Genomic DNA, 15,201 nt, shown 5'->3' with positions numbered 1-15,201 from the left:
AGGAAACTGTGGATCAGAACCAAGCATGCCCATGCATGCATACACATAGACATCTCTGACTAGTAATAAATCTATTTTTAAATTATTTTTAAAATTTTTCATTGACAAAAAATTGTATATATTTATAACACGACATTTTTTTTTAATATTTATTTTTTAGTTATCAGCGGACACAATATCTTTGTTTTTTATGTGGTGCTGAGGATCGAACCCAGGCTGCACGCATGCCAGGCGAGCACGCTACCGCTTGAGCCAAATCCCTAGCCCATAACACAACATTTTGATATATGTAAACATTGTGGAATGTCATCAAACTAGATAACATATGCATTGATTGCTTCACATACTTATCTGGTGACAAATCTAAAGATCTTTTCTGGAAGTCTAAATTGTTTTAACACCGAGAGTCAAGAGCTTGGAGTGGGTGGGGAGGGGTCCCTCACTAAAATTCTTTGCTACAAAAGCCTGGGTTTGTCTTTCCCAAGATGAAAGAGAACATAGAAAAATAAATGAATGTTGAGATGAAACTTCATTTTAGGTCATATGACAATTGGATTAAAGATATAACAACAAGCCAAGCATGGTGGTACATGCCTGTAATCCCAGAGACTAGGGAGGCTGAGGCAGGAGAATCGAAAGTTCCAGGTTACCTCAGCAACTCAGTGAGACCCTAAGCAACTTGTGAGATCCTATCTCAAAATAAAAAATAAAAAGGGCTGTGAAGTGCCCCTGAGTCAATCAACAGTACAAAACAAAACAAAAATTAAAAAAAAAAAAAACATCAATGGCAAAGGATTCTTTCTCCTCCTTAACTCTAAAAGTATCATGGGTATGGATTCTTTCAAAGGTGAACATAAAGGATCTGGGGCTCAATTCAGCCTGAAGACTATTTCTGTCCATACTCTTAGATGTCCACACCTTCAGAATGGGGAATGGGCTTCAGGAGTGTCTGATAAATGTATTTCCTGCAGTGATTTTTGATCCAGAACTGAGTAGCCACTGAAGGATTTTATTTGGTCACAATTCACAAAACTTGATCCAGCCTGGTTCCTTGTCACAATCCTGAAATATACCGAAAAAAATTAGCATTGCTTCAAATACTACTTCATTTTATTGGTTACATGGCTCCTCCCATTGCATCCCCTGCTCCTTCTCTTTCAGCCCCACTGTGCCTTGGTAGTGTGTCCCTGTCTGCCCCACAGGAATTACATTTCAAGTCTCTCAAGTGTTCTATTCTTAGTAAAGCACATGTATTGCAAAAGCAGTTTCAGGCTCATAGAATTTTAGAACTGGGCCTACTTCCATAGACGGATGGGGTGAGTGGGTAAAGAATCAGTCCTGATGAATGCCTAGGCACTGTTAATGTTTACCAGAGTTAGTTAATCCTCTCATCAACTACTAGTGCTACCTCTAGTTGCCAAATGAGGAATCAGGGAGAAAACAAGTGACTTTGCCCAAGCACACATCTCCAATTCTAGGTGTGACCTTAAAGGCTACATTCTTCCAGGAGGCCTCCTACTGGCAAGGGGCTGGTTAAGATCTAAAAGGATAACTGAGGTCCATCTGGCCCCTCAGATTCCTGTCCCCATCCCCTTTCCCCAGAGGTCTCTGCCTCCACATCCTTTCATGTCCTTCTGGCTGGGCGACTCATTACTTTCTCTCCTCTCTCTTGCGTTATTATCCCAAATGTCGACCCCTGTGTTCTGGGCTGGCTACAGGTGCTTCAGTGGGTCTGCTTGGGCCCACCAGAACCCTGTAGCTTAGCTACCAGCCGACCTTTCTCCCATCCTCAGATGACACCTGACCTTACCCAGCCTCCCAAACCAGCTTGCGGTCACAATCGCCCCCCTCTCTTCACCCCACCCTAATCAACATCAAACACCACCCATCTCGTAGCTTGAGCGCCCTTTTCCAAGCCCCCTCCGGGCGGGCCTTATCCAATAGCGTCTTGGCCCACGGGCCAAAGACGTCAAAAGTAACCAATAGTTAAAGAGCTCTCCAATAAGGACCCCCGCCTCCATTCTGAGAAGCAGCTCTATTAACCAATGGGCTGCCAATCAGGTGCAATGGACGCGTTAGGCAAGCAGAGTAACAGCTGATCTACCCAATGAATAGGCGGGCTCCTGTAGCTGGGGGCGTGGCAGAGGCGGTAGTCAGGGGCGTGGCGGCAGTTGCTTGGGCGGGGCCGGTAGCGGCGGGAGCTGCACTGGCCAGGGGTTCCGGCTGCGTTTCCATGAGCGCAGCCGGCAGCTGCGGAGCTGCGGGAGCCGGACTGGGGACGAGCTGGGTCAGTGTAGTCAACGTCGCGCAGGTAAAGCCTTAACCTAGCGAGCTCCGCGTAGCCAGGATCGCGCTCTGGTGCCATCGCACCAACATCCCGGGCCTCACGGTTACCAGCGTGGCTCGGCCCTTAGTACCGCAGCCTGCGCGCCCCGGATCCTCGGGGATCCTCGCGGTCTTGTCACCTGGCGCCTCAGGGGTCCCGCCATCTGGCATTGAGGGGGGTCCCCAGGGTCGGCTCGCCCAGTGGCGGAGACAGCCAGGACCACGGAGGGATACGCCTTCCGGAAGGTCCTTTGTCCCCTCCTGCTCGGAGAACCGAGGCTGGAGACAACTCCGACCGCGGCCTCCTGGCTGCCGTCCCATCGATGCGCACTTTTGGGGCCTGAGAGGTCTGGAGAGGTATTTGCCGGTCCACACTTGATGAAGAAGGTCCAGGATCCAAACCTGGAAGGAAAGGATTGAGGGTCCTGTTTACAGCCGAGGATATTCGAGGGGGACTCTGCATTTGGGTGATCCGGGGGCGCACCCAGTACCAAAGGGTTCAAGTTCTAGAGAGGCAGTTTTTGACCCACTTGGAGGTGTACTTATGGAGCTCGGGCCCACGCGGGTCTCTGTTCTAGGCGCTTAATGGGTTTCCCCCATAATGAGAGCTGTCCAGCAGCGCTGGAGGCAGCCTGCCAGACCAGGCAACCAGCGCCTCGACCTTGGAAGTGTCCAGGCAGAGGCCGGATGACAGCCACCTGTCAGGGATGCTTAGGAAGGACTCCCAAGGGAGCATTGCATGATCCATCTGTAAGGACTCTCTCCATCCACAGATGCACAATGGCTGACATTTAATGCCTAGATTGAGGATACTTATGGGGGACCAGTAGGTTCAAAGTGGGTGTTGAATTTACCCATAATGAATTTTGAGGTTTCAGCTCTCGAGAGTTGGTATAAGCAAAGAGAATGGATTATATGAAAAGATTTACCAAAATATAAATAACCAAATGGTTTACTTCTCTGCTATGAAATTCCTTAATTTGAACTATTATGGATTTAGTCTAATTCCTCTCTCTTGATTGTTCCACCTCCAAATGTCAGTTTCACTTGCATTCCAGTAACCAAATCCAGAGGCAGCTTCCAGAACAGGCTTAGGAGAGGACCTGAGATTGCAGGTCTAGCAGAGTTAATATGATCTGTGCCCAGAGCTTTTCATGGACCATTTGGTTATAATCATATTAAGCAGAGTCTAAAAGAGAAACGATTTATTTTGCTCCTTTACTACCTTCTGTCATTTGCCTGAATAGAGAGGACATAATCATCTGAAGGTCAGGAGGCAGAGGAACAATCTTATAAAACTTGCCTGCTTGAGAATGAATTTGGTTGAATAGCCAAGCAAAAAACACACTAGTCCACATACTGCTGATTACCAGCATGAACTTGATGGAGCTCATCTAATTCGGTCTCCTCAATGTGCTGATGAGGAAACTGAGACCTGTGGCAATCACCAGGCTGGCTGGTCATCAGAGAGCCATGACTAAGGGTTGATTTATAGACCTAAGATCTAGCCAGTGCATGACTTGCATTTCATTCCTAGCCTAGTTCTTTCATTCTCTAAGTTCTAGGGGAGACCAGGGAGATTAGGAGCACAGATCTGGTGGCTGAGTGCCTGGGCTTGAATCTTAGCTTTGCCTCTTAGTAGCTGTGTGACTTGGGGTAAGTTCCTTAACCTCTCTATGCCTGTCTCCTCACTTATGACACAAGAAAATAATGTTGTTTAGGTTAGAAGATTGTTTTAAGAAGTGCATGATTTATATTGGATGCATGGCACACAGTAGCTTCTATAGATTTGCTAAATAGAATGTTTTGATGTCCCTTTGTACAATTTTTCTTCGTATCTACCACTCAATATTTTCTATCAGGAGCTAATTCCAACCCATCCCACCACTTATTTTTTAAACATATTCCAAATTTCATTTTATCATAGACATGTGCAGGGATTTCCATGCATTTTTATCTTACGTGTTTTTCTTTCATTGACTCAGATAATTCAGTTTCTCTCTTGTAACTACACACTTCTTAGATGCCAAGTCTTTATTATCTTTAAAGGGGGTGGGAGGGAATCTGTCAAAGTGGCAAAGTCCCTGATGATGCCAATCTCCATGGAGTCCTTTCACGTATAGAGTCCCTCTGTTCAGCCTTCCTCTCTGACTGTCGGTATGATGCAGCTTGATTATAAATGGCTGAACATTTCTAGATTAAGATTTCATGAACCACTGTATTAAGTGCTTTTCGGAAGTTCAGGGATCGAGTGTCAAATGCATTTATGCAAGTTCCTTAGTCATTTGAGTAGGGGGAGCAGCAGCAGTACCCGCATGACCTGGCAGAGACGAAGTATGAGATGGATTCTTGCTGGTAATGTAGCTTGTTCACTGGTTTATCTGCATTTTTCCTGTTCTTTTCAAGGACTTGAAATTAACCAGAGGGCAAATTCAATCTGTGGTCTTTTCCCTCTTGTTTCAGCCCCTTTTTACTTTCATTTTCTTTCCCCTCTGTGTTCTTCATGATTTTGACAAATGGGTACCCTCAGTTTACCAGCTCATTTCTTTTTAATGGAAAGATGTCTATCACCTTGGTTTTTTTTTAATATTTATTTTTTAGTTTTAGGGGGACACAATGTCTTTATTTTACTTTATGTGGTGCTGAGGATCGAACCCATTGCCTATCACATGCTAGGCGAGTGCTCTGCCAACTGAGCCACAACCCTAGCCCACTGTCATTTTGTTTTTTAATTTTTTTTCTCTTCTCTGTTTTGACCTGTTTTCTTAACTGAACCCAATACAACTACTGTCCATTGATTAGCAATTTCTTTTGCGTTATTTCTCTGGAGCTTTGATATTCTAGCACTTGGCCATTTCATTTCTTTCTATCTTGCTCTTTCCTCAGCACATTGTAGTGGAAGGGCTTCTTGTTCACCATATTCCTTGCTTCATTCACTAATACCTTTCTCTTATTGATCTCTGGCAGGCCCACATACCCTACAGTGGGTTCCCACCACCCTTGCCAGAGATCCTTCCTGCCCAGAGCACAGCACAGCACAATTTCCTATGGAAGACAGGAAGAGTCTGTCTTAGTTTTTGGCCTAAAATCCTACTGTGTGAAAAGCCCTGGCAAGAGAGACACTTCCAATATAATGGAATTCCTTGTGGCCGAATTTCTGCTTACAATATTCTGATTTTATTGGATAGTGGATTTTGAACCTTCCTTGACGAGTTTAAAAATGTAGATGACATGGGACATGAGGTATTCTAGCATTCCTGTTTCATGTTGGGCTGAGCTGTCCCCAGGAACAGAGCACTGGAAGTACAGAGTCTCTTGATGTGGTTTGTTGTTAGAATTTTACAGCAGCTTTTCATGGTCCAGCATTTTTGATCAGTGCATGAATAAGGCCATTTTTAACCTCTGTGCTTCCATTTTGTTGTTGTTGTCGTTGTTGTTTCTTTGTTTGTTTTCTGGTGGTGCTAGGGATCCAACCTAAGGCCTCATGCATGCTGGACAAGCACTCTACCACTGAGCCACATTCTAAGCCCCCATTTCTATATTAATAGTCTATAGATGCTGACATTATTTCCCTTAAGGATCATTTGTGCATCTGCGCATGTGAGCTTTTGTTGTCTTGGTTTGGGGATTAAATCTTTTCTGTTTATTAAATGGCTGCTGTGGACAGATGAGGAGCCCTGCTGTTACACTGGGACCCATTCTCTGTTCTTTTGAGTAGTTAAGTAGTTAGAACATGGATGGCCTTGGGTTTGCCAGGTTTCTGATTTTCTTTTGTTTTCAAGTGGCAGTTCATTAAGTTCAACAAGTTGAGCATCTGCTGTGTGCCAGGAACACAATTAACCAGATTAACAGCAGTATTTGCTTTGTTGCAAAAAGACTATTTTGTTCTTAAATTGATTTTATTTTAAATTTAAAACTATTTTTAATATTTTTAATTCAAAATAGGTATGTGAGGAAAGAAAATATTTGAAAGGCACAAAAAGTTGTATAGTAAATATGTCTCGGTCCACTCTGATCCCTGCCACCTGGTTTCTCTCTTCAGAGGCAACCGATGTTACTAATTTCTTCATCCTCCAGAGGTAGTCCATGCACATCTAATATATTTTATATATCTAGTGCAAGTTCACCGTGAACGTTCTGCGCTCCCCATCCTTTTTAGGCAAGTGGTGGTGCACTATATGCGTACTATTTAGATCCCTGCTTTTTTTTTTTAATATTTATTTATTTATTTTAGTTTTTTTTCGGCAGACACAACATCTTTGTATGTGGTGCTGAGGATCCAACCTGGGCCGCACGCATGCCAGGCGGGCGTGCTACCGCTTGAGCCACATCCCCAGCCCCTAGATCCCTGCTTTTATTCACTCAATATTTCTTGGCTATATGAAAAGAGCTTCCACGTCGCTTTTTTTTATGAAGGCTGTTTATTTGCAGTATCTTGTTTTCTGCTTCTGAGGATGTTGAGAACCAGTCTTATTTTGGCTGTAGCTTCAAATGGAGATTTTAAAGCATTTTGTGGTGAGTTGGGGACAAATATTTTTCTTCTCTATGTTCCATAGCCCTAAACCTGAGAAGAGGCTGAATGAGGTAGAAGGTTTCTCTGCAGTGTTACCCTGTGAAGGGAGAGAAGGGGCGTTGGAGAATGAGCAATGCATTAGACTTTGAGCCCTCCATCTTGATCTCTGGGCAGAATGTACTGGAATTGCCAGGGAAAGTTTGCTGCTTTTCTCTCTGGTCTCCAGAGAAGTCTCTTGGCTTCCCTAATGCACATGTCCAGCATCTCTGTTGTGTCTGACCCTTTATCCTGCACTGCAGCATCCACAGTGTTTGTCCTCACCTTTGAGTATCAGAGAGGAACCTTGCCCTTCATCACTGGACTTCCTGTTTGGGAAGTGTTATTAAGTACCCAGTTAAATTACCAGCTGTTGCACCTGTTCCTCTGTGAAGCATCTTTCCTAAACCTGTATCTGATTTTTGTTGCCATCCTTGGAGATATTTCCAAAGATCTCCAAATCACTTGACCACTGCCAAGGTCTTACTCAAACCAGCCTTGCTGGCAAAAGCTTTCACTGATATTGACTCTACAAGAGAGTTTTCAGGTTCTTCATATTTGAAGTTATGTTTGTTTTAAATAACCACGCTGATTTAAATATGGTTTTCTGTGGTTCCCAGATTTTGCCTGTGGGTGTTCGTTTTCTCTTTTCTTTGAAAGTGCCTTAACCTTCATCCTGCTTTTATTTACCTCCAAGTCTGATTTAGAGTCACCTTGAAATTTAATGGTCAAGATGTTAGTCAGCCAGCTAATCTAGAGGCTTTATTTCTTGGTCTTTGCTCATTGTTGGTGACCACGTTATCCTTCAGACACTGTGTTGTGTAGTGTGAGGAGAGGGAGGTAGTGTTATCAGTTAAGTATTTTCTAATCTTGCCTGGATAAAAGAGATAGATAAAAGCTTTAAAAAGTTGCTCCATCTATGCACTTTATTTTTAATATTTCTTTTTTAGTTGCAGTCGAACACAATACCTTTATTTTATTTATTTTTATGTGGTGCTGAAGACCAACCCTGGACCTCACATGTACTAGGTGAGCGCTCTACTGCTGAGCCACAACCCCAGCCCTCTATGTACTTTTTTTTTTTTACATATTTACATTTACTTTAGTCACAGGCAGTGAAGAACAAAAATCAGGAAATTCAACAGAGGATTGCCAAAATTTTAATTTTTTTTTCAAATACAGCAATACAAAGGCCCTAACTGGGCACATGGTACATGTGTGTAATCCCAGTAACGCAGGAGCCTGAGAGAGGAGGATCACAAATTGAAGGCCAGACTCAGCAACTTAGTGAGGCCTTGTCTCAAAATAAAAAATAAAAAAGGGCTGGGGATGTAGCTCAGTTATGAAGTTCCCCTGGGTTAAATCCCCAGTAACCACCCCCCACACCCCTGCCAAAAAATGTCCTGAGGTCAATATCTTAGGATAAAGAGCACAGATAGCTTGATAAAAAGATTGAGTTAATGGTCATTAAACTGTGACATTTGGGAAGGCCTGAAGTAGAAGATTCTATTGTAGGAGCAGTTCTAGTTTCTCAGTTTCCTTAATGCCTGCTAGTGTCTTGTTAGGAAGTCAGCCCACTCATTGAATCCAGCTAACCCACCAGCAGCATCACAGGGTGGGGTTTTGTGTCTCAAACTCTGGGTGGTGCAGACCCCTACAATCTTGATATGCAGTTATAGCATGTTGTATTGATATGAGCTAACATTGGGAATTGTCCTGATTGTTCATGTGTAAAGTGTCATGTTGTAGTTCTTAAGGAGGAGGCTGAGGAGGGACCTCAGAGACTCCCTGGATTTAAGTAAGGCCCTTTGGCCATGTTTACATTTTGGTTCTTTTCAAGTGAGCTTAAACCAGTTAAACCCATGATTTAGCATGTCAGGTGATGGCTTAAATTCTTTCTTAGATTAAGAGTGATTTCTCATTCAGGTCCCTGGCATGAGGCTGTCTTCCTGAAGCACACTCACCTTGTGCTAAGAATTTCCAAACCGGGTCCAGGATATGGTGCTTTTTTTTTTTTTTTTTTGTTTTGTTTTTGGTACCAGGGATTGAACCCAGCAGTGCTTAACCACTGAGCCACATCCCCAGGGCCTTGTGCATATGAGGCAAGCACTCTACCAACTGAGCTATACCCAGCCCATTTTTATTTTTGAGACATGGTCTCACTAAGTTGCTGAGGCTGGTCTCAAACTTTTCGATCCTCCTGCCTCAGCCTCCCAAGTCACTGGGATTACAGGCTTGTGCCACTGCACCTGGCTCCAGGATGTGTTCCTGAGATTCCTAGAGTTCCCATTAAGTGAAGAACACTTGGTTTTTTGGGTTTCATGTTAATGATAGTTGGACATATTTTCAAGGCCTATCCTAGAAAATTAGAATATCTAATTATATCAGTCCACCCTCATAGCCTCAGTGCCCCCCAATTGTAAATGAATTTCTGATGAGTTGGAGCCAGGTTAGCCTCAGTATAGAGAAAAATATAGAGATGGGTTTAGTAAAGAAAAGAGGCAGTAGCATCCAGTGAAGCCAAATGATAGCTCTCAGCACTGTGGGGATGAAGGCCATGGCAGCTGTCCCAGCTGAGAAAGATAGCATGAGAATAGTCATCACACCTATGTCAGGTGTAGTGTAAACTCTCATAGGACCTGCCCAGGAGCAGGTGGGACCACACTGACACTGGATGATGCTGGCAGGCATTTCAGACCTGAAAAATGGCATCAGTCTTGTTGCATTAATATATTTCATCTGAATTTTACTGCTTGGGTCATTTTAGTTGTTTATTTGTGAATGTGCTTTGGTCTCCATAATTATAAATGTGCTAAAAGAAGTTTTAGTTTTAGGCTCATACAGTTTAAGAAATAATGTGATAAATAATAATTGGATGAAAATAATTCAATTTAAATCTAAGAATCAAATACAATGTAATTTAATCAAGCAGTTTTGACAAGATTAGTTTTTCCCCTTAGCAGGGGCCATTTGATACCTAAATTTGAAAGACCCCAGTGCAGGAATCTAAGCTCTGTGAGGTTTCCAGTCTTATTTACATCATGTATGGTTACTTTCCATGTGTTGAACAGTGTGGAAATATGAGTTGAACTGAAATGAAGAGTTAGTTGACATCATTTGGTTTTTGTCTTAGTGAGATCTTGTTTGCTCAGATCTTGAAAGTGGTAAAGTGATTTGGAGAACTTGTATAGGTTTGGGGAAGATGCTTTACGAGAGAACAGGTGCTAGTTATCACTCCTATGTATACATGCAAGCAGCGTTTATTGTTCATACCAATGAAAGGGAACCCTCCCCAAAGTAATTTCTTCAGTTCTTTTCAGTTATTTATTTTTGAAGTGAATAGTAAAGTTCTCTTATTGATATTTGTATGACCTAAACAGTTATTAGAATGATAGTAGTTGACAGTTGCCCAAACTTATTTGCCACAACTGACTCATAGCTCAGACTATGGTGGCTTGACTGCAGCCAAACATTCAGAGCTCGGAACTCAGTGGCTACCAAGTCTATTTATCCTATTGTTAAATAATCATCTATTCATTTATTAGCTTTTTATTATGAGAATTTTTTTGGGGGGGTGGGTTCCAGGGATTGAACCTAGGGACACTTAACCACTGAGCCACATCCCTCCCCACTGTTTTTTGGTTTTTGTTTTTGAAACAGAGGCTTGCTGAGTTGCTTAAGGCCTCTTTACATTGTTGATGCTGGCTTTGAACTTGTGATCCTCCTTCCTCAGCATCTTGACCCTCTGAGATTATAGGCATGCACCACGCACCTGGCTTATTGTAAGAATTTTAAAGTCATACAGAAAAAGACTGAATTAAACAGTGAGCCCCCATGTTCCCTTTACCCATCACCAGCTTTAACTATAGTCAATTCACGACCAGATGAGTTTCTTCTATTCTCTTAGCCACATCCCTCAACCCATATTTATTTTACAGTCGATCCCAAACATCATAGAGTTTCATGTATAAATATTTCCATGAAATCTCCTAAAGATTATGACTCCTTTATGAAACATTTGTTATTACATTTTAAAAAATTAACAATAATTCCTTTAACATCCAGTATTTAAATCACTGTTCAAATTCCAGTTGTCTAAAAATGTTGCTTATCTTCATAAGTTTAATTTTTTTTTAATCAGATTCAGATAAGAATCACAACCTGTGTGTGATTGGATCCACTTATTTATGTCTCTTTTTAAACTACAGGTCTCCTTCCTTTGCTTTTCTCCCCCTGCCACCAGTAATTTATTGGAAAAACCAAGTATTTTGTCCTGTAGAGAGACTTTTTACTTTTGAACAGGTAAAACATTCACATGACATAAAATTCAACAGATACATCATGGTAAGGAGGGCAAAACCTTTCTCCCCAGAAGCAATCAACATCACTAGTACCATATATATATATATTTTGGGTAGAGGGGATATTTCATGCATAGCCCGGCAAATGTATGTTTGCATCATATCCTTTTTCTTTTTTTTTTTTTTTTTAATATCACTAGTAGCATATTGCACATGTTATTCTGCTCCCTCTTTTAGTTGAGGAAACCACAATATTCCTAGTATGATGTGATTGCTCTAGAATCCTCAGAGCTGGGCAGTGCTCATTATTTTCATTTGTTCAGCAAAGATTTACAGAGCCCTTTCTCTGCTGGATATGCTGGGCCTCTGCTCTCAAGGTCTTCCCTGGGGCCTGGATACCTTGTACCTACCATTAGCCACACTAGGAGGCTTTCCCTGAATACACACTAAGCTCCCTGTGTGGCCAGCACTGTATTCACACTGTAAACTTTAGCTTCTCAGATTCCAAATTCCCTGGCTGCAGTTTCTTCCTCTTTTCTAATCATGTAAATAAAGTGCTCACTCATTCTTGTCAATGACATAGAAAAACGTAACCTTCTAAATAGTGAGATGATGGAACATGCCCAGTAGATTATAGCCAGGGATTTTTTTTTTTTTTCCAATTTAGAAAACAGTCCCTTTCCCTCGGTCTATAATGAATATCATCCATCAGTGATTATTATTGACTCTACATAGCAAACTAGACGTTGCACAGAAATTGCAAGAGACATCTTGATTCTGTCACTAGGGAGCTTCTAAGAGGAGTATAAATTTTTTTATATCTCTCTGGTGGGAAGAGTCCTGACAGAGCTTCTGGTGAGAGGGCTGAGTGGTGGGATCCATCTAGCTCTCCAAAAGCCCTCTCATGGATAGGTACCTTCCCCTCTATATTTGAAGAGGTTTATTCAGGCTCTGGCACAGAGAGTGCCTCTAGCCTCAGTTTCCTTGTTTACATTCATAATAAGTCACAAGGCTGTTGTGAGCACCAAATGAGGTAATGTCTGAGGATATACTTTGTAAGTAGTAAATTATGTACTTGGTCTCCACTGTCAACACAGATTCATTTTGTGACATGTCTGAGGAGTAAGTGAGGTAATGCTTTAAAATCCAAACACTTGATAAATTGCAGAACTACATAAATAGGACATTTTAGTATCTTCTAGTTCTGCCCTTTATTTAAAGATTTGGCGAGTTAAAGATAATGATGTCAGAGCCAGAGAGCAATACTGGACCCCAGGGAAGTCATTGATCCCTGAACTTGGGGTGCTGAAAGCAGCTGATGGTCTGCAATGGGGCAAGGAATATGTGCATGCATGGTCCAACTGTTGTCTGTAGAAGATGGTTAAGTTGGGTCTGGTAGTGTCTACTCAGAGGCAGGATAGAGACCAGACTATCCAGATACCTGGCTCTGGATTGGGATCCTCCATCCTTGGTGGCTGGAGCAAGCCCCTCTGCCTTCCTTGGCAAGCACTGCCACTGCCAGATTCACATCGTGTTTGTGAATAGCAGGATGCTCTGGTGTAGGGTACTTGACCTACTCTACCTCATTTGTGCCTCACAATGACTCTTCAAGGAAGGTTTTATTATCCCCACTTAATGGGTAAGGAAAGAGAGGTGCCACAGTTAAGGAACTTGCCCAGTCACATAACTAGTATGTAGTATAGCTGCAGTGTGGGCCGGATTGTGTGCCCTTGCCAGGAGCCTTACCATCAGGGAACACCAGAGGAAACCTCTCAATAAAGCATGAGTCTTTGTGACACCAATTGACCTCTTTCCACAAATTTGACAAAATTTGAATACCACAGACATTTGACAAAAGATTTTTCTATTTTCCTTGGATGCTAAAAAGGAACCCTATTTTTTATAATTCATAGTATCTTGGTCTAGGTTTACCTAGGATTAATGCTATTCAAATTTATAATTTATGGACCAAATAAACTCATGTCAGTTGGGAAATACCCTAGGCAATTTTGTTAGATGTTTGGACCGATTAGACAAAATCATGGGTCTTCTAATGGTATTTAATATTTATCTGAATGCCAATAACCAACGGGTAGGTTTCTGTCTCTCTTCTCTTTGGGGACCTTTCCTTCCTGTTGCTTTCATTCTTTCTTTCTTTTTCCTTTCTTTGTGAGACAGCAGTTTCTGAAGTAGATTTATAACTTTCAGCCTGGTAGGATTCCTTAGACAAATGGAAAGGGGTGGAAGCAATATGGCTTTGGATGATAGCTCTTCTGAATGATAGAAAATGGAAAATTTTCATTTTGGATGGAAAGTTATCTGCCTGAACTTCAAGATCATTCTTTAAAATCTCCAAAGACCGCTGAACAGTGGGTCACATTCTGCTGTTCTGTCAGTGCACAGTGGTGTGGCAGTTAACTCGTAGAGGCCTGAACCTTGTAGCCTAATGGAATAGTCTGGTAAGGAAGTTCTGTTTCAGGGATCATGATGGTGATGCCTTCTAGCATGAAGCTCATGCCTTCTGCACAAACTCAGTTGACCATTAAATATTTACAGATGTCCATCAGGTACTCAACCTCTCCAGATTTCAATTTGTGTAGAATTTAAACATGGAGATTGAATTAGCAGGGCATCAATGAGAATCCCCAGTAGAGATTAAAAAGAGGAATCATCACTTTTAGGTAGAGATGAGACTGGCAAATTTTTAAATAGAGTATTTAAAAAATGTGAAGATGGGCAAGTATGATTTTAGGAGCTAGAGGAAATGGGCCCCCAATGAAAGTTCCTGTGTAGTTCAGTAGGTTACAAAAACACTTGAATGCCCTCAAGAGCTTGTGGTGTTGCTCCAGTGGTCAGTGACAGTGCTTGTCTGCAGAGTCATGAGTCCGGTTACATGTACCCAAGTAAATGCTTCTCACACCTACAGGCTCTCACGTCAGCCCCTCACATGTACAACATTGCAGCACAACCCAGAGCACATGCCATAGCAGCAGATGTGTGGCACCATCTTCCAGGCTGATGTCTGGAATTCCCCTTGTAAGCAAAGCACTGACGCTTCAATCCACAGTGATTCATTGTTCCTGCTCCCAAACCCATCCCTCTTGCCCAGTCTGCCTTCTCCTGAATGCCCAGAATTCTCCTGCCTTGGCTCAGCTGTGAGCCTTGCCTGATGTCTATACTCTCCTCTCCTTCTCACCTCTTCTGTCCCATCTTTTCCTGTGATTCCCCAACTGTGATCCACCTCTTTGTTTCTGCCTCCTTTGTTTGAATTTCTCTAGTATTTGTAGTTGGTTCTTCAGGATTTAGTTTTCTTTTTCTTTTTTTTTTTTGGTACTGGGGATTGAACCCAGGGGCACTCAACCACTGAGACACATCCCCAGCCCTTTTTTGTATTTTATTTAGAGACAGGGTCTCACTAAGTTGCTTAGGGCCTCACTAAGTTACTGAGGTTGACTTTGAACTCATGATCCTTCTGCCTCAGCCTCCTGAGCCACTGGGATTACAGGTGTGTGCCACACTATGTTGTGGAGACCATGTATTATACTTTTATAGCCCACACCAAAGTTAGAATGCAGGGAGTGCCTTTGAACCTGTGGGGAGCAAGGTAGAATGTCAGAGGGGAAGGGTGTAGTTTGCTAAACATCTCCCTCAGTGGTGTTGACACTTTTCTGCTGGATTTGTCCTTTTCACTTGCAAACCACTGTTTTCTCTATGAAGGTGCTGCCAATTTATGCAGGTGAGTTAATTTTTGGTTAATGGCACCAATTTGTATTCCAGTTGTAAAAAAGCATTTGCCCTGTTCTGATGAAACCATCTTCCTCGATGGCCACTCGATCACCTCCCAATGAGGCAACAATATGTGTGCACTGGGAAAGTCTGGAGAGGAAGCTCCCAGGATGGGACAGGAGCAGAGTGGCTGAGCATCTGCTTTCTGTGGTGTGCCAGCTCTGTATAGCATCTTTCTTCCTGGAGGCAGAGCAGGACTGGGCTTGGAGCACAACCTGCCTATTATAGTCGAAGTTTGGA

The 15,201-nt window shown here is 42.5% G+C and overlaps 1 protein-coding gene across 1 annotated transcript in view; it reads left to right on the top strand.

Moving 5' to 3' along the window:
* Nucleotides 1-2,168: 2,168 nt before the first annotated feature.
* The window catches only part of Abhd2 (abhydrolase domain containing 2, acylglycerol lipase), a 102,666-nt gene continuing 89,633 nt past the window's right edge, over nucleotides 2,169-15,201 (top strand). Inside the window, exon 1 of the mRNA XM_015493086.2 lies at nucleotides 2,169-2,311. The gene's annotated coding sequence lies outside the window, so the exon portion shown is untranslated. The remainder of the gene's footprint in view (nucleotides 2,312-15,201) is intronic.

Source organism: Marmota marmota, unplaced genomic scaffold (genome assembly GCF_001458135.2).
Source record: "Marmota marmota marmota unplaced genomic scaffold, marMar, whole genome shotgun sequence".
NCBI classification, from domain to species: Eukaryota; Metazoa; Chordata; class Mammalia; order Rodentia; family Sciuridae; genus Marmota; species Marmota marmota.
Note: the sequence above shows the minus strand (reverse complement) of the source record. Positions and strands in the feature narration are given on the sequence as shown.